This window comes from Balaenoptera musculus, chromosome 17 (genome assembly GCF_009873245.2).
Source record: "Balaenoptera musculus isolate JJ_BM4_2016_0621 chromosome 17, mBalMus1.pri.v3, whole genome shotgun sequence".
NCBI classification, from domain to species: domain Eukaryota; kingdom Metazoa; phylum Chordata; class Mammalia; order Artiodactyla; family Balaenopteridae; genus Balaenoptera; species Balaenoptera musculus.
This window is the reverse complement of record NC_045801.1, coordinates 76,421,520-76,447,676: the sequence shown is the minus strand read 5'-3', so window position 1 is coordinate 76,447,676 and position 26,157 is coordinate 76,421,520. Positions and strand designations below refer to the sequence as shown.

General features: G+C 46.5%; 1 protein-coding gene and 1 non-coding gene across 3 annotated transcripts in view; both read left to right on the top strand.

Moving 5' to 3' along the window:
* Positions 1 to 4,584: 4,584 nt before the first annotated feature.
* TRNAW-CCA lies at positions 4,585 to 4,657 on the top strand. Its single transcript has one exon. It is a non-coding gene; the product is annotated as a tRNA-Trp (tRNA).
* A 1,988-nt stretch (positions 4,658 to 6,645) lies between these two features.
* LYN (LYN proto-oncogene, Src family tyrosine kinase) overlaps positions 6,646 to 26,157 on the top strand; it is a 110,651-nt gene continuing 91,139 nt past the window's right edge. The window contains exon 1 of one of the 2 annotated variants that reach the window (XM_036829999.1): positions 6,646 to 6,703. The gene's annotated coding sequence lies outside the window, so the exon portion shown is untranslated. The remainder of the gene's footprint in view (positions 6,704 to 26,157) is intronic. The other variant, XM_036830002.1, reaches the window with a different exon arrangement.

Sequence of the window (26,157 nt, the reverse complement as noted above, 5' to 3'; positions counted from 1 at the left end):
AGTTCTTTTAAAAAAAAAAGAAAAAAGAAAAAAATGATACAGCACTGGCCAATGCAGATAAAAAATATCAGAATATAAAAGTCATTAACTTTACACAACCATCCTCATCTGGCGCGTCTTCACCAGATGCTGTGTTTCTGGAATCGAGTTCAGAGAGCCACGCCGCTTCTGGTCCCCAGGAGGATGTGCAGGCTGACTGAAGGGGTCGGTGGGTGAAAGAGGGGTGATGGCCTGAGCCAGACCCTGAAGGACCCCTGACAGGTCATCGTGAAAGGTCACGTGGACGATTCTGTCAGCACAGAGTGATGTAAAACTCTGGGGAGGAGGCCGGGTTTGTTTCATGCCGGGAAAGCAGCGCAGACACCCACGGGCAGCCCTTTCACGCTCACGATTTTAACTACTTTGTGGTCACGTCTATGACAGAGGCCAGGGCGGCAGCCCCATGGCAAGGCCTTAGACGTGACCCCTGCCAGCTGTGAGTGGCGGGAAGGGTCTCCACCGACAGGAGCGTCTCTCCACACACTTATCACCTGGTCCACGGGGTGGGACACACACTGGAGCCCCTTCCTGGAGCCCCCACGTGGAGCCTCTGAGACTGGGTACAACTCAAGGTCTCCAGATCAACGTAACCAGGAATACTTTCCCACGGAATAGCTACTTACAGGAGAGCTTAAAAGAAGGTGGGGCAGAGAATGTAACAGGAGAGCCTAGCAGCGCTGCAGCTGAGCTCTGACTGGTCCACGCCTGGGCCTCGGCCCCAGCCCAGGCAGCCGCAGCGGGACTCCTGCTCAGTTCTGACAGTGGAGTTGATAGCCTCTGCTCATCCCTGGAGATGGGCACCCCATCCATGCCTCCCTCTGTTAATCGACTTGTTTGTTGCTGTGACCATTACAGGTGATCACTGGAGCTGCATCTTCCAGAAGGTGTTAAGTTGCGCAGGCAGCTCTCAAGATCAAGGTCTGCGCGATGCACCCCTGGACTCCCGGAGCAGGGCAGGTGTCTTTCTGCAGCCCTTTCCCACCCAGCATCTGCCTCAGGCCCCAGCCTTGCTTCCTGGACTGCACTGGCTTACTTCCCCTGAAGCCCAACTTCCTTCATGATGTCCTGGGCACCACGTGACCCCTTGCCCCTTCATCTCCATGCAAACTGCCAGAGTCTTAATGCCGATTGACCTTAAGAAAGGTCTCTGATTAGACTACATCATGAAGCTGCTCTGAGAATCAAGTGGTTTTATGCTATTCTGTTTGATCCTTGCCACCTGTTTTTCCAAATTCTTCCTACCTCCTTTGACTGACACATCCAGTTCCAGAAAGTTCATTTTGTTCAAAAGTCATAGGATACAGCATTTGGCAACCATCACAGTGACCATCGACTCAGGCAAGAACTGTCAATGGATGTTTAATGGGGAAAAGTCTGATGAAGACTAGGAACATTACAGTAGACACAGAGCGCAAATATGGTTAAACACGGACAGTCAGAGAATCTGGCTGAAGGATATCTGCTGATTCTTTGTGTTATGTTTGGAATTTTCCCTAAGTCTGAAATTGTGAAAAGCTAAATACATGAGTTCCTAGAAACCAGAGGGACACCCAGAAAACAGGTTTGGCACCTCTAGACATGAGACCAGGGGACAGGGCAGACCCTAGGGTCCTGCGACCAGCTCGATTGGAGGGGCTGGGCATCCTCACTGAGGATCAGAAGGTAGGAAAGAGTGGGAGGTGGCCCTGGGGACTCCTCCTCAGAGAGAAAACAAATGAAGTCAGAAGCAATTCTCCCTCTTACCTTTTGGGTGTTCCCTGCTAGACCCTAGGAACCCCCAATCTGACTATAGGAGACAATTTCTTTTTTAAAAAAATTTATTTTATTGACGCATGGTTGATTTACAATGTTGTGTTAGTTTCTGGCATACAGCAAAGGGATTCAGTTGTACATACATATACTAGTTTGCATTTGCCAATCCTAAACTCCCACTCCATCCCTCCCCCCTCCCCTTGGCAACCACAAGTCTGTTCTCTGTGTCTGTGAGGCTGTTTCTGTTTGTAGATAAGTTCATTTGTGTCATATTTTAGATTCCACATATAAGTGATATCATATGATATTTGTCTTTCTCTGTCTGGTTTACTTCACTTAGTATGGTCATCTCTAGGTCCATCCGTGTTGCTGCAAATGGCAGTATTTCATTCTTTCTTATGGCCGAGTAGTATTCCAAGGAGAGAGTTTCTTATGCATAGCTGACGATTTTGGTCTCATTACCATGTAGAACAATGTTGTGTATCACTGAGTAACAAATTAACTTTGTTGTGAATTTGATAAGATTCCGATCCCAGTTATTGGTGATACTATGTTTACTGTTTGTCTCAGTTTTAATAATTTCTTGTTCAGGTAGCTTGGGTCTTCCTTCATAAATGTAAAGGAATGGAGAAGACTCGGCCTCAATTTCTCCGTTTGCTTCCAGGCTCACGGTGCTGTGTCTCGGGTGTTTCAGGCTGAGAAGCCTGAACTTTGTAGGCAGCCTTGACATCTAAGGGTCCGAGCTGGGCTTTGATGTCAGTCAGACGGAATGGGGTTCAATTCCAGCTCCCGCCACCTCAGCAAGGTGAATTTGGAAATGCCCTGCTGTGAGATGAGAAATTGGGGGTGAATGATGTACTTTATTTAATTAATTAATTAATTAATTAATTTTTTGGCCGCACGGCTTGCAGGATCTTAGTTCCCCGACCAGGGATCGAACCCATGCCCCCTGAAGTGGAAGCGCGGAGTCCTAACCACTGGACCGTAAGGGAATTCCCTGAATGAATGTACTTTAGGTTGAAGTTCAAGTAAAATGTTTAAGGGACATTTACATCATTTTTATGATGTCCCCACTTCAAACAACTTGCTTGATTCATCAGTGCCAAATGCGTCAGATGAAAGGCTCTCCAGCGTGTTTTACTAGGAACACTGGTGAGAAGCAGAAATCCATCTGTCTGGCAGATTTGTCCCATATTCTCCCAGGATGTCTGGCCGGGGGTCTTTCCCAGTAGCTCCCCATCTTGGCTGCTCACTGGTACAATCTGGGGAGATTTGAAGTCTCTGAAAGTCTCTGATGATTGGGACCCCGAATCCCACCCCCAAGACTTTAGTTTAAAGACCTGGGAAGGGAATTCCCTGGCGGTCCAGTGGTTAGGGCTCCGAGCTTCCGCTGCAGGGGGCACAGGTTCAATCCCTGGTTGGGGAACTAAGATCCCACATGCGGGGCACGGCAGCCAAAAATCAATCAATCAATCAATCAATTTTAAAAAATAAATAAAGACCTGGGAAGGGCCTGGGCTGGTGATTCTCAGGTGCCGCCGGCTTGTGCACCACTGTTCTGCACCATACGCTCAGGTCTGTGTCCACGTTTGCAAGGGTCAGATGGAGAGTCTTAGCCTCCGCTCTGCCCCTCCCCGCAAAACCAACCTGGGGGCTTCCGCAGATGAGCCGTCAGAGTCCCTGAGTCGTGCTGAGGAGCCTGAACCCCTGGAGGGCAGCTCCAGAGGGGCACTGGGGACAGTCCACAACATGGCAGCGGGTGGGCTGCAGGTCAGATGGCGAGGTGGGTGGGCTGACCTGAAAGTGTGTGCAGAGATGACCAGTCCCAGCTGTAAGTGCCGTGATCGGGAGTGGGAAGTTGAAGGTCGTGATGGAGGAGAATCTCCTTGAGGTCAGGCCTTTCTTTTCCTCCCACGGAACGATGGGCTATTCCTACACACAGTAAGTTCTCATTATTCGCGGGAGTCTTGGTCTAGACAGTCGCCACAAATAATGAGTTAGCGAATACTGAGCCACTGTTCCTAGGAGGAATACAGGGTTAGGTGGCTGGGAGCCTCTGGCTGCCACATTTTCATCAGTTGATTGATGGATAACCTTGTTTTATGCGTGTCTGTTTAAAGACACCTTATGTAACGTATATCGTTGACTCAGTGACACTGAACTCATAGCCAACAGCACAAGTCACGTCTGAAGGCAGCTCATCTGCTACCTTGTTTCCTCCATGAAAGCACATTACAGCCTTCTTGTGCTCTGGGCACCAGACAGCACTTTAGCACTATGCTCAGGGTTATTTTAAATAGTGAACTCACCAACAAAAGGCACAAAAATGCAAAGAAGTTGCTCTAAGCAGATCACATAAGGACTCATGTTTGTATAACAAGAGCTAAAAGGAGAGGGCAGAGAAACACCTTGCTGACCTCAGCTGGGAATAGGTGAGTCGGGCGACTCAAAACGCTCACCGCTGTGCTCATGTCCACCAACGATTGTGAAAGCGCTGCCTGTATACTGACTTTGGGGTTACAAGTAAATGTTAATGAGTAGGTGAGTTTGCAAACATGGGATCTGAAAAAAATGAGGATCGACTATACCTAGCTGACGCCATTTCCACTACTTCTCCTGTGTCTCCCCCCCGCCCCAGTCACAGCCCTCGTCTCCTTCAGAAGCCCACTTGCCCGTTAAGGGGTCTCTGCTGATTTGCAGCTGCCTCTGATCACTCCATTCTGTGCTCACTTCTCAACAGAGAATCTGTCTGACAGCAGGAGAGAGAGAAGTACAAAAAGCAATGCTGGGACTTCCCTGGTGGTCCAGTGGTTAAGACTCCATGCTCCCAATGCAGGGGGCCCAGGTTCGATTCCTGGTCAGGGAACTAGATCCCGAGTGCCTCAACTAAGATCCTGCATGCTGCAACTAAAAGATCCTGCGTGCCACAACTAAGACCTGGTGCAGCCAAATGAATGAATGAATGGATAAATAAATAGAAGGGGTGGAGCTTGGGGAGGGCTACTTTAGGGGTAAGGGATTTAAAAAGCAAAAGGGATTATTAAGGGATTAGAAAAAATCACGTGTGTGAAACTTTTGAAAATTGTAAAGCACTGCAGAATTTAAAGGAAATTTCATTCAATAAAAAATAAAATTAAAAGTACATATATAAATAATACTTCTGGGGACCTCTTTTGGAGATCCTTACTTTTATCACACAAAAAAAGAAGTGGTGGAGCTTGGTGCAAGCCCAGCTCTGCCTGCTGCTGTTCTGTTTATTGCTCCAAGAGCCCTTTCACCATAAACACTAGCAGGACCTTCCAGAAGGATTAGCCAACACCAAACATTCTGTGTCCCATGCCTACTTGCCAGTGCCTTTAGCCAGGACCTCAAGGACTCACTGGTAATAGTAGATATTTTAAATTAAGGCCAAGATATTTAAGAGGTCATTCTGAAGAAAAGTCCAGGAAACGGGCCCTCAGGTAGTGAATTATTCCATAGGATTCATGACATGATCAACACTTTGCAACAGGTAACCCAATCCCTCGTCTTCAACAGGAAACTAACCAACTACATACCAGGGATCATCACAGGTAGAAACCATCCTACTTTGTTGTTGTTGGTTAAGGCAGTAGGCTGCAGACCTTTTCCTCTGTTACCAGTAATAAATGACTGCTCCCTGGGTCATGTTATAAGACGGCAGACTGGACCGCTGGACTATGGCTGTAGCCTCAGGTGGGTCGGCCTCTCAAGAACATTGTTAATAAAAGGTCATCGGTCTCACGAGCTTGGGGCTGTGGCTGGCACCCAATAGGCCCTATGTAGGTGTCTGCTATTGTTAACACAAAGTCCAATCTCCTACAGGGAGCTGTTTATTTCCTCGTAAATGCTACACTGCAGTGCAATGCTGAGATCCCAGCGAGCGGAATCTTGCTTAGAACAAGACTGATAATCTACCTTGGGTTTGTACGTGGCATTTACTGAGTTGGACCGTGAGCTTGAAGATGCAGTCATTCTTTCAACAAACGACGGTCAGGCACCTGCTGTGCGCCAAGCACCGCGCTACACGCGGGGGTGAAGGTGTGCCAGGCACAGGGCGAGCCCTTTACATGCTCCCAGTACCCTGTCTCCATTTTTCCCGGAGGAGATTGAAGTTTTGAGGAACTGAGGAACCCCCAGGCCATTTAAGTCCACGACCACGCCCCACCCCTACCAACGCCCTGAATACCCCCGTGACACCCTCAAGGAGCGACTCTGCTGGTTAAGAACTCAAGGAGACCCTGAGCATCCTCTCTCTAGAGAACTCCAAACGTTGGGGGAGCAGAGCGCGCCCCTCTGCTGCCAGGGGCACCCCGCTTCCTAACACTCGAGCGAGTAGGTTGGAAGGGAAGGAAAGGAGACGCGAGGGGTTCCGTCGCTGTGCCAGGACGCCAGGCGCCAGAGGGTCTCCTGGAAGATCCTTCTGTCCGCCTCCGCCGGAGGAGGTCGGGCCCGGGGCGGCTCCACGCTCCGGAGCTGCGGGCTGGGACGCAGGTTTCTCTGCCTTCAAAGCTCGGCGCGACGGCCACGCCAAAGCCCCAAACCTTGGGCAGGGGCCAAACGGTCACTTCCCCGCCCTCCAGGCGCGGTATGCAAATCCGAGCACCAGGAAGTAGCTGGGACCTCCCGGCCGAGCTCGGCGACGGCCAGTTCCTCCGCCGCTCGCTCCGGGCCGCCGCCGCTCGCTCCCGGCCGTGGCGCCTCGGGGCCGGACGCGCCGCAGCCTCCAGCCCGCGGCAGGCGGGGCGGCCGCGCCACCCCGGGCCTCAGCCCGCACCCCGAGCCGCGCGCCCCCCGCCCCGCCCCGCCGGACCGCCCCGTCGCGGCCCCCGCTCGGACCCCCGGCCACCGTGGAGCGCCGCCGCCGCCGCCCCGCGACTCGCACCCGGAGCTGGTGAGCCGCGGACGGGAGCCGGGGGGCGGGGGGCCGGGGCGGGCGTCTCCGCAGGTGTCTCTCGGCCCGGGGCGCAGGGGCGGGGCGGGGCGCGGGCTGCGGGCGGGGGCGGGCGCACGGCGGGGCCCTCCGGCGCCGCCCCGAGGGCCGGATGCTGTCCCCGCGCGGGCCGCTCCCTGCGCGGCGGGGAAGCCCCTGTCCACGCGGCGCGCGCGCGCGGCGGAGGTCCCGCGGGGAGTCCTCGCTGGCACGGTCCGCCGTCCCCTCCGGGCCCCGGGTCCCCGAGGTGAGCGATGCGGCCCGGCCCGGGCGCCCTCCGAGGCCGGCGGGCGGCCGCCCTCCCCGGTGGCCCGGCGGGAGCGTGACGTCCGGGCGCGGCGGCGGCGGCGGGGGCGGTGCGCACCCTCCCGCGGAGCCCGGCGCCTCCCGGCCTGCGGGGCGGCGGTCCCGAGCCCCCGGCGGCCGAGAGGAAGCGAGAGTTATTTTAAGAATTCAGGGGTTGCCTTTCCTTCGCCTTGGGGGAAGGGTGTGAACGTCAGTTCTCACTTTCCTGCGTTATCTCCGGCGTGGTTTTGTGTGTGTGTGTGTGTGTGTGTGTCTGAGTGTCTGAATTACCCCAACTTCTTTGCCATCTCAGAAACTCGAGTTCAACCCGGGTTTCGCAGTTTCCTAGCTGAGTGTGAACTTGGGCCTATTATTGAAATTCTCGGTTTGGGTTTCCTTATCTTTAGGAGAACATACCTACCTTCTGAACTATTTATTGCACGTAAAGCCCCAAGCACATACTAGGGATTCCATACACGGTGCTGTTATTATTGCGAATAATTTTGTCCATAACAACGAGGCTCCCTGGTTCTTTGCAATTTGATGGGTTTTACACCTAAACCTGCTTGTCAGATTTAGCCACCTGACCTTACTAATAAATCTGCAGAATAAATACACCTGAGACGTGCTGTCCCAAAGCAGCGCCCCGGAGTCTGACTCACCCTAAGAACTAGCCAATGAGGAGGTTTGACTTGCTTTTGATTTCTTGGCTACCCCCAGCGGCTGTAGGGTTCAGGAGGGCAGGGGCGTTCTCTCTGGGCAGCACCATCTAAAGCTGTGCGGAGGGGAATATGCGCTGAGAGAACACGGGAGCTTACTGAGTACTCATAAGTACGTCCTGATAAGGTAAGCTCTGCTGGAAAATGGTAGGATTCAGGTAGCTCTTGGTTCTCATTTGGAAGTAAGGAAGTCAAGCCGTTTTGAGGCTTGAAGAAATTTAATTTGATCACAAGGGGCTTTTGGTGACTAGGCCTCTTTGTTTTTTGTTTTGTTTTTTTACATCTTTATTGGAGTATAATCGCTTTACAATGGTGTGTTAGTTTCTGCTGTACAGCAAAGTGAATCAGCTCTATGTATACATATATCGGCTGGGCCTCTTTGGATGCAGAATGGGAAAACCCTCTTCCTGAGTGAAGGACAGAGGGCAGCTGATGTAAAGAAGCCAGGAAACCTGAGTTTGGGTCTCTTCCACCATTTATCACAGCTGTGATTTGGGCTCCATTACTTGGGCCATTTATTCCGCCAGTATTTCCTTCCCAGCAGTAACTGGAGTTATATTATGATTTGCCCATATGTGTATAGTCTGCATTCACCACTACGGTGAAATCCCTGTGAAAACAGCTTTGTCAGTCTTGTCCAAAATGCTAGCCCTGGTGCCTGTCACATGGTCGAGATTGCTTGGAAGAAGGAAGGAAAGTCTGCTCCGAGCCTGGCCCTCTGCAAGGCCGAAGAACAGGCTGGCCCCGAAGGCATCTGTAGCTCACTGGTCCTCTCTGTCCTGGATTCTAAAATGGGGATTTGAGGAACTTTTTTGACTGTCAAGTTATCCCAGCATTAGTGTTCTAAGTGGGCATTTCCACTCAGGACTGGTTTCTGTGGTGTATCACTGGGAGAGAAGTCTTGATTTGGAGTGGTAAGAGGCAGCCTGCAAAGACTACATCTGGGTAAGATGTTGCCCAAAAAGATGCACTTTATCTTACAATCATCGGTATTGGACCCTTTTGTAGAGAACTTGTGACATCTGTGTCCCATCCCCACCCATGGCATTCTCTTAGCAGAAAAGTGATCCGGTGGGGTTGTGATTCAATGACTTCCAAAGCCTTTTAGTTCCGTTATATTTGTATTCAAAAATAAACCACTGAAACATTTGAGATGCCAGCTGGTTCAAATGAATATATGGACTTGTAACTTACAAAATTAAACCACATCATCAGGCTTCCCTGGTGGCGCAGTGGTTAAGAATCCGCCTGCCAATGCAGGGGACACGGGTTCGAGCCCTGGCCCGGGAAGATCCCACATGCCGCGGAGCAACTAAGCCCGCGCGCCACAACTACTGAGCCCGCGCGCCACAACTACTGAGCCCACGCGCCTAGAGCCCGTGAGCTACAACTACTGAGCCCACGTGCCACAACTACTGAGCCCGCGCGCCGCAACAAAGAGTAGCCCCCGCTCGCAGCAACCAGAGAAAGCCTGCGCACAGCAACAAAGACCCAACACAGCCAAAAATAAATAAATAAATAAATATTTATTTATTAAAAAAAACACAAAAATGTGGGACCATATTATCCATAAACAAACCCATATTAATTTAAAATGTGTATAAATAGGAATATATGTCCCCATCATGGAACACCGTTCCAGCGCCCTCACACTGCGGATCTCAGTGACCTCTGTGTCCTCGGGCATGGACAGTGTTGACACGGAGGGGTCATCACAGTCATTAGCTGGGGCGCTGATCAATGACACACTGATGGTAGAGACAGCCTCCCACCTTTCCTGGGCTCTTCCTGGCAATGATGGTGCTGATGCCTTTTGCTTATCCAGGGCTCTGAAGCCTTCTGAACTGTGATTTCATTTGAACCTCTCATGACCCCCGAGGGCAGGCAGGGACAGATACCAAAAAAAAAAAAGTTTAGGCATATCCAAGGTCACAAGCCTGGTTAAGTGGCATCGCTGGGCATAGTAGGTATGTTTTCTGGCTCCAACTCTATGGAGTTTTCCCCACTTTTCTGCCTTTGGACCTGTAGTAGGTACTCAACTACTTAGAAGTAAATAAATTAACTTATCATTTAATAAACATGTTTAAGACAGAATCACAAGGTAATTTTCTTCTATCACTTGGAAACTGTCTGAACTAAGGGGCTGTCAGAGCAGATGTACTTAGGCTCTACTGAGTTCCTGTGCCTTTCAGCTCGGCTTCCTGCTTGGGGCTGGGGGAGCTCTGATAGCTGCCTAGGTGACACCTATCCTGGCTGCTGTCAGAGCAGCTCTAGTGACTGCCCTGGGGGCTCACCAGTGCTTACTGGTTACTATAGAAGTACCCAAGTAATACTTTGCAAAGGGATTCCCTTCAGCCTCTTTAGAAACCCTACGAGCCTCCTTGTGTGGTTGTTATAATAGGGAGAGTTGTCACTCGAGGGCAAAATATAAAGTAAGGAGAGAGGGCCCACAGGATGGACATGGAGACACACTGCCCGTTTCCTGGGTACCTGCTATAAACAAGGCTCGTCCTACGCCCACACTCCTACACTAGATAGACATTCCCTCCCGTCTTTTAAGATTGACGAAGAGCAGGACAGGGAAGAGGAAGTTGGTCAGAAGTACTGAAAGATTTCTTACAGCTGTCTGGTTTCCTGATACTTAAGTTGTGAAACTTTGAGTTCACTCTCTCATCATTTCTGACATTTATTTTGAGTAAGTTCCCATTTGGGGGAGAAGCCCAAGTGTAGAAAATAGTAGGGAAATCTGCCCATTGAGGGATTCAAATATTTGGAACAGGCCAGTTTAAGGACTTGAACCTTATTTTAGATATCCTTGGCTTCCGTTAGCTGGAAGGGCTCCCTTGTAATTTAGAACAGCAAGTTTCAGGAATTACTTGGGACGATGTGTTTAAAAGGCTTATCCATGCTGACAGGTTGCAGGGGCCTGTTATAGCCTTGGTTCTTAATTCCTGGGCTGCTTCTTCAATCTTGTCCTGAACTTTACTTTCCCTTAGTACTGAGTAAGCATCAACATTTCTTATTTGCTGCCAAGCTAGTTCGGGAAAGTTGGATTTATGATCAAGGTATAGTTTCCATTTGTAAAGAACTCTTCCAAAGTGTTGGTTCTTTAACTGTGCTTTATTTGCATTTTATTAACCTCAGTGTATTTCCAGTGTCTCTTCTCTAACTCCCCTCTTCAACTCTTTCCCCACTGTTCTACAGAGCTTTCAAGTCATGAGTTGATAGGAGGTGACCGTTATTGGTTGATCTCGGGGTAACTGTGTTCCTTCTTCATCACGCTAAGATGTATAAGGGATGTTCTATACAATAACTACGGACGGGGATACATTAATAGAGTCCATCGGAGTGGGCGTTTCTCAAGGCTGGGAGCTCTGCCTGCCCTTGGTGAGGTGTAGGACACAGGGAAGAAGTCTTCATCCCGAGGCTCAGGGGGTCTTTACGTGTGTCTCATTTCCGTTTCACAGTCCACACTTGAGACAAAGTCAGGTATTGCTGGGCCTGCGCACACGGCCCCGCTTCTGTGAGCCCCGAAGGGCGCTCTCTTTACTGACCCCGAGTCATGCTGGTTGGAAGCTCTTTGTCGCCTCTCCCTCGGGTCAGGGGCGCCCCCCCCCGGGGTTCGGGCCCTCGGGGTGGCTCCAGTCTCGGTGAATGTTAACCCCCGGGGGCGGGGAGGCGCGGGGGCGAAGCTGGCCTCAGAGAGGCCGTCTGGAGAGGGCGGCCCACTTCTGCTTTCCACGGGGAAGCTGCGGCCCGGAGAGCAGAAGTGCCGCGGGAGGCCCGCGACAGGAGGAGGCCGGCCCGGAAGCGACGCCCGCCCTGGCCTTCGGCACCAGCCCGCACTGCTTTTTCTTGCGGGTTCGGGCTCTTTCTAGCACCTTCTGCTCTGTTCCTTTTCAGTTTGTCCTTGGGGGGGGGAGGGGAAAGGGGGGATGGGGGAGGGGAAAGGGGGGATGGGGGAGGGGAAAGGGGGGATGGGGAAAGGGGGGATGGGGGAAAGGGGGAGGGGGGAAGGGGGGGAGAAGGGAAGGGGAGGGAGAAAAAGAATGAGCCTCGCCCTCAGGGTGGAGCCTCTTCGGGCAGAGCCCCGCGGCGGCCATGCTGGAGTTTTTCAGCCACAGAAAGATGGACGTTTTGAAATTCTGCATCATGGAAACTGTTACAAAAGTCTGAGTGGACGTTTTGAAATCTTTTAATGTTCAGGTATTATAATAATTCCTTAATCCTAACTACAGTGTTGAGTGCTATTTTAAAAATTACTCAAGCTATAGCCTCTTGTTAAACATTTGGGATAGATCAGTGACTTTCAAACTTCTTAACCTTGATCCGTAGCAAGAACCATCATATTTTACCTTGGGCCCAAATGTGCATCCATCTGTATGCCAAAAAAAAGAGAAAAGAAAGAAAGAACATTTGGTGAAAAGCCCCTCCTCCCAGCTTGTTGGGGGAGTCTGACCCCGGGGAGTCTGACCCCAGGCAGTCCTCTGAGGCCAGCTTGGTGAGATGGGGCAGAGTTTTAAATGTGGACTTCCCTGGCAGTCCAGTGGTTAGGGCTTGGCTTTCACTGCTGTGGCCTGGGTTCACTCCCTGGTTGGGGAACTAGGATCCCACAAGTGGGGTGGCCAAAAATAAATAAATAAGTAAATAAAATAAAATGCACAGAGGTGGTCCCAGCAATTCCACAAGCTGCAGTCCAGTAAGGGGGTTTATTACACAAACATAAATTAAGATACATCCATACGATGAATGGTACACCTTGCAAATGTCTTTAAAAATAGAATTAAATTACATTTCCCGATATGAAAGATGCTTTTAAAAAGCTGAACACAAACTGAGACGTAATATATATGACCATTTCTGAACTAAAATATTTCTGTGTGACGCATAATTATAAGCTATGCACGTCAGTAATTGTTTTGTACTAAAGTTTTCAGCACTGATTATTTCTGGGTCATGGGAGAACGCTGATTTTTCTTTTTTGTAGATCTCTATTTTCTTACAAAGAGCATGACTTATATGGTTTTAGGACAGCGGTGTAAGGGGCGATGACGTGTAATAAGCCAGCGTGGCGGCAGAGGGGAGTTGGAGCGATCAGGAAACTTTGGGGCAAAAGTAGCCCTTATGATGGCTATGTGGATATCATTGCAGGCAGACCCGACCCTGGAGGAGCTCATGCGTTGCAAACGTTGTAAGCAGACAGGATATTTTTCTAAAGAAGCGTCCACTTATATTTACTTATATTTAGGGCTGAGTTTCTTGAGAACCCACCATGAGTCAGGCCCAGCATCGGGAGGAAACCCCGCAGGGGAGAAGGAGCCGCGGGGGGCGGGGGGAGAAGAGACTGGTTCGTACAGCATCACTGGGCGGCCAGGCAGGGGTGGGGCTGTTCACGCAGGCGCCGGGGACCCTTGTCCCCAGGACTCAGTGTTGCATTGCACTGTGTAGACGGAGGTGAATGGTGGAGCCTTTTTATGGGCAGCCGTTTTTTTTTCCCATCACAATCAACTTCTTGCCTTGATTCTTCCATAATAAAGTATTGGTGATGTCGCCAAAAAATGAAGCGACACTGAGACACTCATTGTCTGCTCTGAATAGGAGGATGATTAACCCGGGGGAGGAACGGGGACTTCCACAGAGGTTAATCTGGGGCCAGAAAGTAACATTTATTGCTACTTGACGTGACATCAGACTACATCATTTGTAGTCAGTAGCGAGTAGGAACTTGATGACTGCCCCGGATGGTGAGGCGCTTGCTCAGACATTTATCTGAATCTTCCTGATGAGGCAACACTGCTGAAGAAATAAGTTTGGAGTTGAGGTCTGAGTTTCTGTGGGGTTATCGGTATTTTCCATTTGATTTAAATGGAGACTATTTATTGTACGGCGGCAGCTCGGTGTTGGCAGTGTTCTTGCCACGTACAAATTAGTGTATTAAAAGCATCACCATAGTTAAGAATGGCGACGGTTGGACAAAATGGCATAATTTGGCAGTTATGCGAGGAACGCCCTTGCATAATCAGACATGGCATGTTGAATAGCTGATGTATTCAGTGCCTACGAGGGATTATTCATTTTAACCTTGAGAAAAGATGGTATATCATACGGTGGAAAGAAGATGGACTTCCAAGTTAGACAAACCTGAGCCCAATCTGCGCTCCAACACTTGTGACTTATTCTCACCATTTCTTCATTTATAAGATGACGATAACGGTACCACACCTGCTTCTCAGGTGTGTGGTGGGGATTAGCAGAGTGGATCCGTAACCTCTGACGCTGTTTCTGGTACACAGCCGGCACATAATAGTACAAGGCTTAGACGCTGTCTCAGCGTCGGTAAAGTTCAGAGTCTAGCGGGGGATTCTGCCCTAGGCCATCCTTCCCAGCACGGTGTTCGCCCTGGGCTGGAGCCTCCGCTGTCGTGGGTCAGCTGAACTTGTGATCTTCCTGAGGTACCAGGAATTGCCGGAGGCTACAGGCGTGAGCAGGATGGCCTCTGCATTCAAAGATGCCCTCAGGAGTGGGACATGGGGGCGTAAATGTGGTTTTCAGAGTCTGCTCAGTGCTGCCCTAGACGTGTACGTACAGAGTGCCCTGCACACAGGAGGACAGGACTCTTGGTGGCAGCGAGGGGACGATGCTTGAGCTGTGTAGGATGGGGGAGAAGGAACTCACCGGTCGGAGGCTTTGAAGGGAGACATCCTTAAAGAACGAGAGACTTCATAATCTGAGGAGTGACATGGGGGTAGTGGATGCAGTCCCTGCTTCAAAGAAATCTCTAACATACAGTTTATGGTCATCAGCATAATCCAACATGCACCGAAAGAGTTAGTTTTTGTCTCTCTGGACCACATTGACTTTTCCAGTTGTTTCTAATTTAACGATGCCAAATCTATTTAAAAAAGAAAATTCAACAATTTCATAACTGCCTGCGTATATTTTACTTTATGGTTTTCAGTTATTTTAAAAACTTTAAATAAATGAAGATAACCACTAAATGAGGATTTAATTGTCATTTGCCATAAATTCCTTTACCAGTGGATAACCTTTCAAGAGTCTAGTAGGAAAAAACTTTCTGGACGTTTTGGTAAATGACTCAAATGTTACCTTACTGCTGTAGTTAATGTCTTCAACTAAGGCAGCCCAGTACAGCCCAATTTAACAAATGACGTGTTCCCCCTGGCGTCAAGTGTCAACCACCGGGCTCTTGACATCACCCATCTGCCTTAGTATCAAGCATGAGAAGCACAGACTCTGAGAGAAGGAAGAGATTTTGTCAGTGTGTCTCACACATAGGCACTTTCCCTTGAACATTGGGTCTCAAAAGTTAGGGTCTGTCCCAGGTGATTCTAACGCAGGTAAGGAGGTCACATTGTGAAAAGCACCGTGATAGGGATATTCCTGTTGCCCAAAGCAGCCCGTTTCATTTTTGTCCAGCTGTGGATATTAGAAAGCTTTTCTCTCATGCTGCAATGTTTTATTTCCATAGTTTCTGCTTGTCAGTTCTAGTTCTGCACTGTTTTTGCTCAGTTGAAGCCAGCCGCTGTCGGATTGACTGAATATCCATCCACTGTGGCTGTAAGTACAGGATGTGTAGGGACACGACTGTTGGCCTGTCCACCCAGCACTATTACTCTGCCTGTCTTCCCTACAGAACCCAAATCACATCAGGATCCATCTTCTCCACTGAAGTTTCTGCAGACGTTTTCTGCGTCCCCATCTACAGGGTGGCCCTGATTGGTCAAAGGCTCTTATTCTTGCAAGTGATTGGTTCATGAATGGTGTACTTTGGGTTGGACGGTAATCATTAAAAAAAATAATGCTCCATAGATGGTCCTAAGATACAAACAGAAAAGGAGTGGGGGAGGGAGGAGAGTAGGGAAGTGAGACATGGATAAAGGATAAAGAAAAAAAAGCCTTATGTGAAAGTCAGGAAATTGGAAGGAAGATAGTATAGGTTATCCTGATTACTAATTTGTGATGTACACAGTAGGTGGTTGTCTGCTCTTTGTTTCTCCTAGTCACACAGACCAGTGTGGCATTAATACTGATTACTGGGCTTTTGTAATCACAATGGATTTTTGAAATGTATATTTATTGAGTGCTGTGTGTTAGGCATTGTGGTGGGTATAAACCTTAATAAGTGTGAACTTCCTGTCCTAAAGAGTTGATCATACTCTGTTCTCTCTGGGCTGTTCACACACCAGAGGCTGACAAACTAACTTGCTGTGGTCGTGGGTGTGACCATCACCTTGCTCGGGAAATCCCAGGGCATCTGAATCAGTGCACAGAAAATAAGTAGTTCTGGTAAGAAGGAAGGCAGTGTGTAAGTGCTTAGAGCACAGGATAGGGAGGATATGGAATTAACCAGAAAACCAAACACAGAAACAAAACCCAGAAAATAACAAATGCTGGTGAAGCTGCAGAGAAATTGGAGCCCTTCTGCACTGCTGTTGGGATTAATAAAAAGGTGCAGATGCTGGGGAAAACAGTCTGGCAGTTCCTCCCAAAATTAAACACAGAATTTCCTTTTGATTCAGCAATTCCACTTCTGCGTGTAGACCCCCCCAAAATTGAAAGTGGGGTCCTGAAGAGATATTTGTACACCCATGTTCATAGCAGCATTATTCACAATAGCTAACTCAAGTATCCATCAACAGATGAACAGATAAACAAAATGTGGTCTATAGATGCAAGAGAATATCATTCAGCCTTGAAAAGGAAGGAGACTCTGACACAAGCTACAATACGGATGAACCTTGAGAACAGTATGTTAAGAGAAATAAAAGGACAAATATTGTATGGTTCCATCCATATGAGGTACTTAGGGAAATCAAATTCATAGAGACAGGAAGTAGAATGGTGGTTGCCAGGGGCTGGGGGAGGGGAATGGTAGCTGTTGTTCGATGGATCTGGAATTTCAGTGCTGCAAGATGAAAAGAGTTCTGGAGATGGATGGTGATGGTTGCGTGAGGTTATGAATGTACTTAATTGTACACTTAAAGATGGTTAAGATATAAATTTCGTTATGTGTATTTTATTACAATTAAAAAAATGAGTTTTAAGAAGTTGCTCCATAAGCAGAAATGTGTACAAATAGATGAGGGTGGTCTGGAGGACATTTCATTGAGTTTGCTGAGTTGCCCTTGTTCTGACTGGGGATTTGCCCACCTAGCTGACTGGTGCTCAGTTGTTTGCGGGGAAGGGGACGGGGTCTCTAACTCTGCGTTAATCCAGGGCCATGTGGATTGATGGCTGACAAGATTTTGTAATGGCTGTGGTGTGAGTTTATAATGGAGAATTTTACCAAGGCAGGGTTCGGGATTGGAGAGTAAGGAGGAGCTTTCTAACAATCAGAGCTGCCTGCAGGGGACCCGGCTGGGGTGTGAAGTGGTCCTTCTCCATTACAGGTCAGAAGTTTGTAAGCACAGGCTAAGCGACTCTCTTGCAGGACCTTTCAGAAAAGGTGAACTAGATGCCTCTGAAAGGTGCTTTCTGATTTGCTAATTCTGTCATTTCTAGCCACGGACCCCCAATTCCAAATCACATAATAGGAAAGAATATTCCTAATGGAGTTCTTCTTCATAGATGTGAAGAGGAGGATTTTTTTTACGCTTTCCCAGTGTGGAGGTGGTTTTTTTCTTTTAAGTGTAATGTACATGTAGCAAAATGCAAACACATAGGTAAGCCTAGCTCCAAGCAAACCCTCATGCAACTTCCCCCAGATGGGGAAGCAGAACGATGCTCACCCACAGTATCTCCAGTTGCACCTCCCCACGCTCTCTCTCCTCAAAGGCATCTACATTCCTGCGGCAAGTTTTAGTTGAGTTTCCCGTGTTGGTTTTTTCACAATAAAGTGTTAGAAATTGAAAAGCAGTACAAAGCCATTTGGTTTGGCAGATGAACAGCTTTTCAAGCTGTGGGTTTGGCTGGCATCGGCATCTCTGTGTTGAATGACTGCAGTTCAGTGGGAGGAGGACAAATCCTGGTCTGGTTTTATACCCTGGCTATTCAGTTGCTAAAATTCTCACACTGGGTTTGATCGGAGCCTTATTTACATACCTGTTTATTCAACCATTAGTTAGTAAAATTAGAGGGCGCTCGCCATACATAGCTTGTTTTTCTACCCATCTCTGCATAGCTCAGTAAATGTATAAATGCAAATTTAGAAACGTGGGTGTGATAAGGGTGGTTTCCAGTGACCCACAAGTAATCAAACATCCTGCTGTGTGACACAGAGCCAGTGTGCACACAGACATTTAAAAGTACCAACTGGCTTTGTGAATTCAGTTATGACGGTCTTCATAAAATGGGACTCTCTTTTTTGATGTGAAGAAACACAGTACCCTTATGACTGACTGTTTGTTCTGCTTCTCGTAGTTTTGACATTTATTTTTGTTGGGGGTGAGAGAGCGCTGTCGTTTGACCTGCGGAATGCATTAGCCCATGAAGTAATGCTTCATCTATTCATGATTCAGAAAACATTTCTTGGATACTCGCCGGTCATGAATATGCATGCATTTGACTTGCCCCCCCATCCATTAGTTCTGAATGGTAGAATTGTTCCAATATGCTCAGGAAGTTAAAATATTTTTTAAAGTAGGACGAGGAGTATAACTTTCTATTTCATATGAAATATGAAGAACGCACACAGGCAGCAGAGTACAGAGGTGCCCACCTTCCTGCGAAGAAGTCACAGTTGTGGTCCCGAGGTCAAGGCTGGGAATGACCCCACCCCAGGGGGGGTCACTGAGCCCATGGTTTGACTGCCTGCAGTTCCAGCCCCAGGTTCATGTTCCTCTGGCCACAGCTGCTGATGCTTGCTCTCTGCGTTTTCACCGTTGGATGATCCAGAAGATTGGAACCGGGAGGGAAGCTGGGGACGGAGGGAGGGGCGGATTAGCAAGGGGACCGGCCAGAGCAGGGCAGGTTTCCCGTGAAGAAGTGCATTCCTCAGCTGAGACTAGAAAGAGAAAAGATGGGGAAACAGTTTAGCCGGCTTCCTTACCCATCTGCTGGAGGTGGTGGGCTATGCGTTGGTAGCAGTCTAGGAGCTTGCGTGGCTGTGTCGCGCCACGGCTGCCTTGAGATGCCTGAGGAGCAGGTACGCGTAGTAGTTACTCTCTTTTAGCTCTTCTACTTAAAAAAATAAATAAAGGTCCTCTCCAGCAGAATCTTCCAGATGGTAGTAAAGGGCAGTGCTATTAAGCCTGGATGGAAGTTCCTAGGGAGGGAATGCTGGGAAGCGGAGTTTTAAGTTCTGGGGGTGAAGTGTGGGCATTTGCCCTGCTGCATTCTGCTGCCTCCCCACCTGCCCCCCCCACCCCTGCTGCCCAGGGGTGATGGCACTGCTCTCAACCCCCAGGTTTACTTGGCGGGAGCAGCGTCTGTGAGCCCCAGCTCCCCGCCTGGAGAATGGGCATGACCATAGCCTCTCGTGGGCTCTCACAGGCCTCAGGTGAAATGGGATCATTTGAGCCAATTCTTCCTCTTCTTTGTGAGAGGAGCGTCCTCCGGGGATGACAGACAGCGGACCCGGTCACATGACCTGGCTCCACCTTCGCAGGTATGAATTCTCACAGTTGGAGGTATAATCTTGGGCAAGTCACCTGACTTCTCGACATCTCCCTGTGGCCATGGGTCATGTGAAGATTCATAACAGAAGGTCTTTTGAAGTTCATCTGTGATTATTTATGTGGATGTACTTGAAACATAATAGAGGCCTCACAAACATTTCCTATTTGCTTTTCTTTTTGCCCAAGTAATCAGTTTTTGGCCATCATAGTCTTTAGGGAGCTTATTCTGTGCAACGATATGGAAATGATTGAAAAGATTTTGCAAAGGCTGTGGTCTTCTGAACCTAGATGCGCGCTTGGACTTGAGCCCGAAGTGCATTTTGAAATGTTTGTCCAAGCTCAGAAGCACCGTGTGTTGCTAAGGGAAAGAATGTTTGGATGAACGATGGACAAAGGAGGGACCACACCAGGATGACTTAACTTTTCCATGCTGCCTGGGCTCTGCAGGGAGCTAAAGGACCTTTCTGGCTCATAGGCCCCCAAATCTAGACTGTCTTACTTACTGAAGACTAGATAATGATAAGCCTCAGGATCCAGACTGAACTCACTTTGTTCAGACCAAAGACTGATGTCTGAGGCTCAAGGAGAAAAGGAGCTAGGAGTGGTTAGTTTGGCACAGAAGGGAAAGCCAATGTCTTTCTTTTTTTTTTTTTTTAATTTTATTTATTTATTTGTTTGTTTATTTATTTATATCTGCATTGGGTCTTCGTTGCTGCACGCGGGCTTTCTCTAGTTGTGGCGAGCGGGGGCTACTCTTCGTTGCGGTGCGCGGGCTTCTCATTGCAGTGGCTTCTCTTGTTGCAGAGCACGGGTTCTAGGCGCTTGGGCTTCAGTAGTTGTGGCACACGGGCTCAGTAGTTTTAGCTCGTGCGAGCTCTAGAGCGCAGGCTCAGTAGTTGTGGCACACGGGCTTAGTTGCTCCGCGGCATGTGGGATCTTCCCGGACCAGGGCTCGAACCCATGTCCCTTGAATTGGCAGGCGGATTCTTAATGACTGCGCCACCAGGGAAGTCCCCAATTTCTTTCTTAATTGGAAGAATCTTACTGGGTTGGCGAAAAAGTTCATTTGGGTTTTTCCATAACGTCTTCCTTCCTCCCTTCCTCCCTTCCTTCCTTTCTTTCCTTTTTTTTTGGCTGCGTGGCTTGTAGGATCTTAGTTCCCCAACCAGGGATTGAACCTGGGCCATGGCAGTGAAAACGCCGAATCCTAACCACTGGACCACCAGGGAATTCCTGGAAGAATCTTGTAATGACGCCAGCACAGTTATTACTTGCTTGACCTTCATACCAGGCAATGATTACCTTTTACAGAAAACATAATAAAAATAGCATTCATTTATTGAGTGTGTGTCCTCTGTTAGGTGACCAATTCCTTAGAAGGTGTGTTATTGATATTCTTGGTATTGATAAGGAAACCAAGGCTTAGAGATAATACTTTGCTCTTTTAGCTGCTAAGTAAATGGGATGCAAGCCAGCTTGACTCCCAGGTTGATGTGTTTTATTTAACCTTAAAAGGTTATTTTTTAAAGTTCGTGATTATAGCATGTGGAAGATAATATCCTTTTTTTTTGTTTTGAATTTTATTTATTTTTTTATACAGCAGGTTCTTATTAGTCATCCATTTTATACACATCAGTGTATACATGTCAAGCCCAATCTCCCAATTCGTCACACCACCACCCCCCACCGGCCGCTTTCCCCCCTTGGTGTCCATACGTTTGTTGTCTACATCTGTGTCTCTATTTCTGCCCTGCAAAGCAGTTCATCTGTACCATTTTTCTAGGTTCCACATATATGCGTTAATATACAATATTTGTTTTTCTCTTTCTGACTTACTTCACCCTGTATGACAGTCTCTAGATCCATCTACGTCTCTACAAATGACCCAATTTCGTTCCTTTTTATGGCTGAGTAATATTCCATTGTATATATGTGCCACATCTTCTTTATCCATTCATCCGTTGATGGACATTTAGGTTGCTTCCATGACCTGGCTATTGTAAATAGAGCTGCAATGAACATTGTGGTACATGACTCTTTTTGAATTATGGTTTTCTCAGGGTATATGCCCAGTAGTGGCATTGCTGGCTTGTATGGTAGTTCTATTTTTAGTTTTTTAAGGAACCTCCATACTGTTCTCCATAGTGACTGTATCAATTTACATTCCCACCAGCAGTGCAACAGGGTTCCCTTTTCTCCACACCCTCTCCAGCATTTGTTGTTTGTAGATTTTCTGATGAAGCCCATTCTAACTGGTGTGAGGTGATACCTCATTGTAGTTTTGATTTGCGTTTCTCTAATAATTAGTGATGTTGAGCAGCTTTTCATGTGCTTCTTGGCCATCTGTATGTCTTCTTTGGAGAAATGTCTATTTAGGTCTTCCGCCCATTTTTTTTTTTTTTTAAATTAGAGTCTTTGTTTTTTTTGTTTGTTTGTTTATTTGTTTTTATAAATTTATTTGTTTTATTTTTGGCTGCGTTGGGTCTTCGTTGCTGCGCGCGGGCTTTCTCTAGTTGTGGCAAGCGGGGGCTACTCTTCGTTGCAGTGCGCAGGCTTCTCATTGCAGTGGCTTCTCTTCTTGCAGAGCACAGGCTCTAGGCGCGTGGGCTTCAGTAGTTGTGGCACGTGGGCTCAGTAGTTGTGGCTCGTGGGCTCTAGAGCGCAGGCTCAGTAGTTGTGGCGTACGGGCTTAGTTGCTCCGCGGCATGTGGGATCTTCCCTGACCAGGGCTTGAACCCATGTCCCCTGCACTGGCAAGCAGATTCTTAACCACTGCGCCACCAGGGAAGCCCTTCTGCCCATTTTTTGATTGGGTTGTTTGTTTTTCTAATATTGAGCTGCATGAGCTGTTTATATATTTTGGAGATTAATCCTTTGTCCGTTGATTCGTTTGCAAATGTTTTCTCCCATTCTGAGGGTTGTCTTTTCGTCTTGTTTGTAGTTTCCTTTGCTTTGCAAAAGCTTTTAAGTTTCATTAGGTCCCATTTGTTTATTTTTGTTTTTATTTCCATTACTCTAGGAGGTGGATCAAAAAAGATCTTGCTGTGATTTATGTCAAAGTGTGTTCTTCCGATGTTTTCCTCTAAGAGTTTTATAGTGTCCAGTCTTACATTTAGGTCTCTAATCCATTTTGAGTTTATTTTTGTGTATAGTGTTAGGGAGTGTTCTAATTTCATTCTTTTACATGTAGCTGTCCAGTTTTCCCAGCACCACTTATTGAAGAGACTGTCTTTTCTCCATTGTATATCCTTGCCTCCTTTGTCATAGATTAGTTGACCATAGGTGTGTGGGTTTATCTCTGGGCTTTCTATCCTGTTCCATTGATCTATATTTCTGTTTTTGTGCCAGTACCATATTGTCTTGATTACTGTAGCTTTGTAGTATAGTCTGAAGTCAGGGAGTCTGATTCCTCCAGCTCCGTTTTTTTCCCTCAAGACTGCTTTGGCTTTTCGGAGTCTTTTGTGTCTCCATACAAATTTTAAGATTTTTTTGTTCTAGTTCTGTAAAAAATGCCAGTGGTAGTTTGATAGGGATTGCATTGAATCTGTAGATTGCTTTGGGTAGTATAGTCATTTTCACAATATTGATTCTTCCAATCCAAGAACATGGTATATCTCTCCATCTGTTTATATCATCTTTAATTTCTTTCATCAGTATCTTACAGTTTTCTGCATACAGGTCTTTTGTCTCCCTAGGTAGGTTTATTCCTAGGTATTTTATTCTTTTTGTTGCAGTGGTAAATGGGAGTGTTTCCTTAATTTCTCTTTCAGATTTTTCATCAGAATGCAAGAGATTTCTGAGCATTAATTTTGTATCCTGCAACTTTACCAAATTCATTGATTAGCTCTAGTAATTTTCTGGTGGCATCTTTAGGATTCTCTATGTATAGTATCATGTCATCTGCAAACAGTGACAGTTTTACTTCTTCTTTTCCAATTTGTATTCCTTTTATTTCTTTTTCTTCTCTGATTGCCATGGCTAGGACTTCCAAAACTATGTTGAATAATAGTGGCGAGAGTGGACATCCTTGTCTTGTTCCTGATCTTAGAGGAAATGCTTTCAGTTTTTCACCATTGAGAATGATGTTTGCTGTGGGTTTGTCACACCCTAATCACAATTTCATTACTTGTGATTAGTCTGTTCATATTTTCTGTTTCTTCCTGGTTCAGTCTTGGAAGGTTATACCTTTCTAAGAATTTGTCCATTTCTTCCAGGTGGTCCATTTTATTGGCATAGAGTTGCTTGTAGTAGTCTCTTAGGATGCTTTGTATTTCTGCGGTGTCTGTTGTAACTTCTCCTTTTTCATTTCTAATTTTATTGATTTGAGTCCTCTCCCTCTTTTTCTTGATGAGTCTGGCTAATGGTTTATCAATTTTGTTTATCTTCTCAAAGAACCAGCTTTTAGTTTTATTGATCTTTGCTATTGTTTTCTTTGTTTCTATTTCATTTATTTCTGCTCTGATCTTTATGATTTCTTTCCTTCTACTACCTTTGTGTTTTGTTTGTTCTTCTTTCTCTAGTTCCTTTAGGTGTAAGATTAGATTGTGTATTTGGGATTTTTCTTGTTTCTTGAGGTAGGCTTGTATTGCTGTAAACTTCCCTCTTAGAACTGCTTTTGCTGCATCCCATAGGTTTTTGATCACCGTGTTTTCGTTGTAATTTGTCTCTTGTCTCTAGGTATTTTTTGATTTCCTCTTTGATTTCCTCAGTGATCTCTTGGTTATTTAGTAACGTATTGTTTAGCCTCCATGTGTTTGTGTTTTTTACGTTTTTGTCCATATAATTGATTTCTAATCTCATAGCGTTGTGGTCAGAAAAGATGCTTGATATGATTTCAATTTTCTTAAATTTACTGAGGCTTGATTTGTGACCCAAGATGTGATCTATCCTGGAGAATGTTCCATGTGCACTTGAGAAGGAAGTGTACTCTGCTGTTTTTGGATGGAATATCCTATAAATATCAAATCTATCTGGTCTATTGTGTCATTTAAAGCTTGTGTTTCCTTATTAATTTTCTGTTTGGCTGATCTGTCCATTGGTGTAAGTGAGGTGTTAAAGTCCCCCACTATTATTGTGTTACTGTCGATTTCCTCTTTTATAGCTGTTAGCAGTTGCCTTATGTATTGAGGTGCTCCTATGTTGGGTGCATATATATATATAATTGTTATATCTTCTTCTTGGATTGATCCCTTGATCATTATGTAGTGTCCTTCCTTGTCTCTTGTAACATTCTTTATTTTAAAGTCTATTTTATCTGATATGAGTATTTCTACTCCAGCTTTCTTTTGATTTCCATTTGCATGGAATATCTTTTTCCTTCCCCTCATTTTCAGTCTGTATGTGTCCCTAGGTCTGAAGTGGGTCTCTTGTAGACAGCATATATATGGGTCTTGTTTTTGTATCCACTCAGCGAGCCTGTGTCTTTTGGTTGGAGCATTTAATCCATTCACGTTTAAGGTAATTATTGATATGTATGTTCCTATGACCATTTTCTTAATTGTTATGGGTTTGTTTTTGTAGGTCCTTTTCTTCTCTTGTGTTTCCCACTTAGAGAAGTTCCTTTAGCATTTGTTGTAGAGCTGGTTTTGTGGTGCTGAATTCTCTTAGCTTTTGCTTGTCTGTAGAGCTTTTGATTTCTCCATCGAATCTGAATGAGATCCTTGCCGGGTAGAGTAATCTTGGTTCTAGGTTATTCCCTTTCATCACTTTGAATATATCATGCCACTCCCTTCTGTCTTGTAGAGTTTCTGCTGTGAAATCAGCTGTTAACCTTATGGGAGTTCCCTTGTATGTTGTCATTTTTTCCTTGTTGCTTTCAATAATTTTTCTTTGTTTTTAATTTTTGTCCATTTGATTACTATGTGTCTCGGCGTGTTTGTCCTTGGGTTTATCCTGATTGGGACTCTCTGTGCTTCCTGGACTTGGGTGGCTATTTCCTTTCCCATGTTAGGGAAGTTTTCGACTATAATCTCTTTAAATATTTTCTCGGGTCCTTTCTCTCTCTTCTCCTTCTGGGACCCCTATAAGCGAATGTTGTTGTGTTTAATGTTGTCCCAGAGGTCTCTTAGGCTGTCTTCATTTCTTTTCATTCTTTTTTCTTTATTCTGTTCCACAGCAGTGAATTCCACCATTCTGTCTTCCAGATCACTTATCCATTCTTCTGCCTCAGTTATTCTGCTATTGATTCCTTCTAGTGTATTTTTCATTTCAGTTACTATGTTGTTCATCTCTGTTTGTTTGTTCTTTAATTCTTCTAGGTCTTTGTTAAATATTTCTTGCACCTTCTCGATCTTTGCCTCCATTCATTTTCCGAGGTCCTGGATCATCTTCACTATCATTAATCTGAATTCTTTTTCTGGAAGGTTTCCTATGTCCACTTCATTTAGTTGTTTTTCTGGGGTTTTATCTTGTTTCTTCATCTGGTACATAGCCCTCTGCCTTTTCTTCTTGTCTATCTTTCTGTGAATGTGGTTTTTGTTCAACAGGCTGCAGGATTGTAGTTTTTCTTGCTTCTGCCGTCTGCCTTCTGATGGATGAGGCTATCTAAGAGCGGTAATATCCTTGATAGTTTATCATGTTGACTTTATACATTAACTTAAATGTAAACACAGGAATGCGATTTCTCCTGGGAGACTAATAATAAATATGGGGCAGAGACTTTTACTGGGCACAGGCTGTGCGTCATTCATTATTCTAAACGCTTGCTAAGTTTTTATTCACTTAATCCTCCCAACAACCTTATGAAATCGATACAGTTACTATCCCCTTTTTTTCAGATAAATAAAGGTTAATTAACTTGCCCAATATCATGTCTCTATGGGGTGGAGCTCAAACT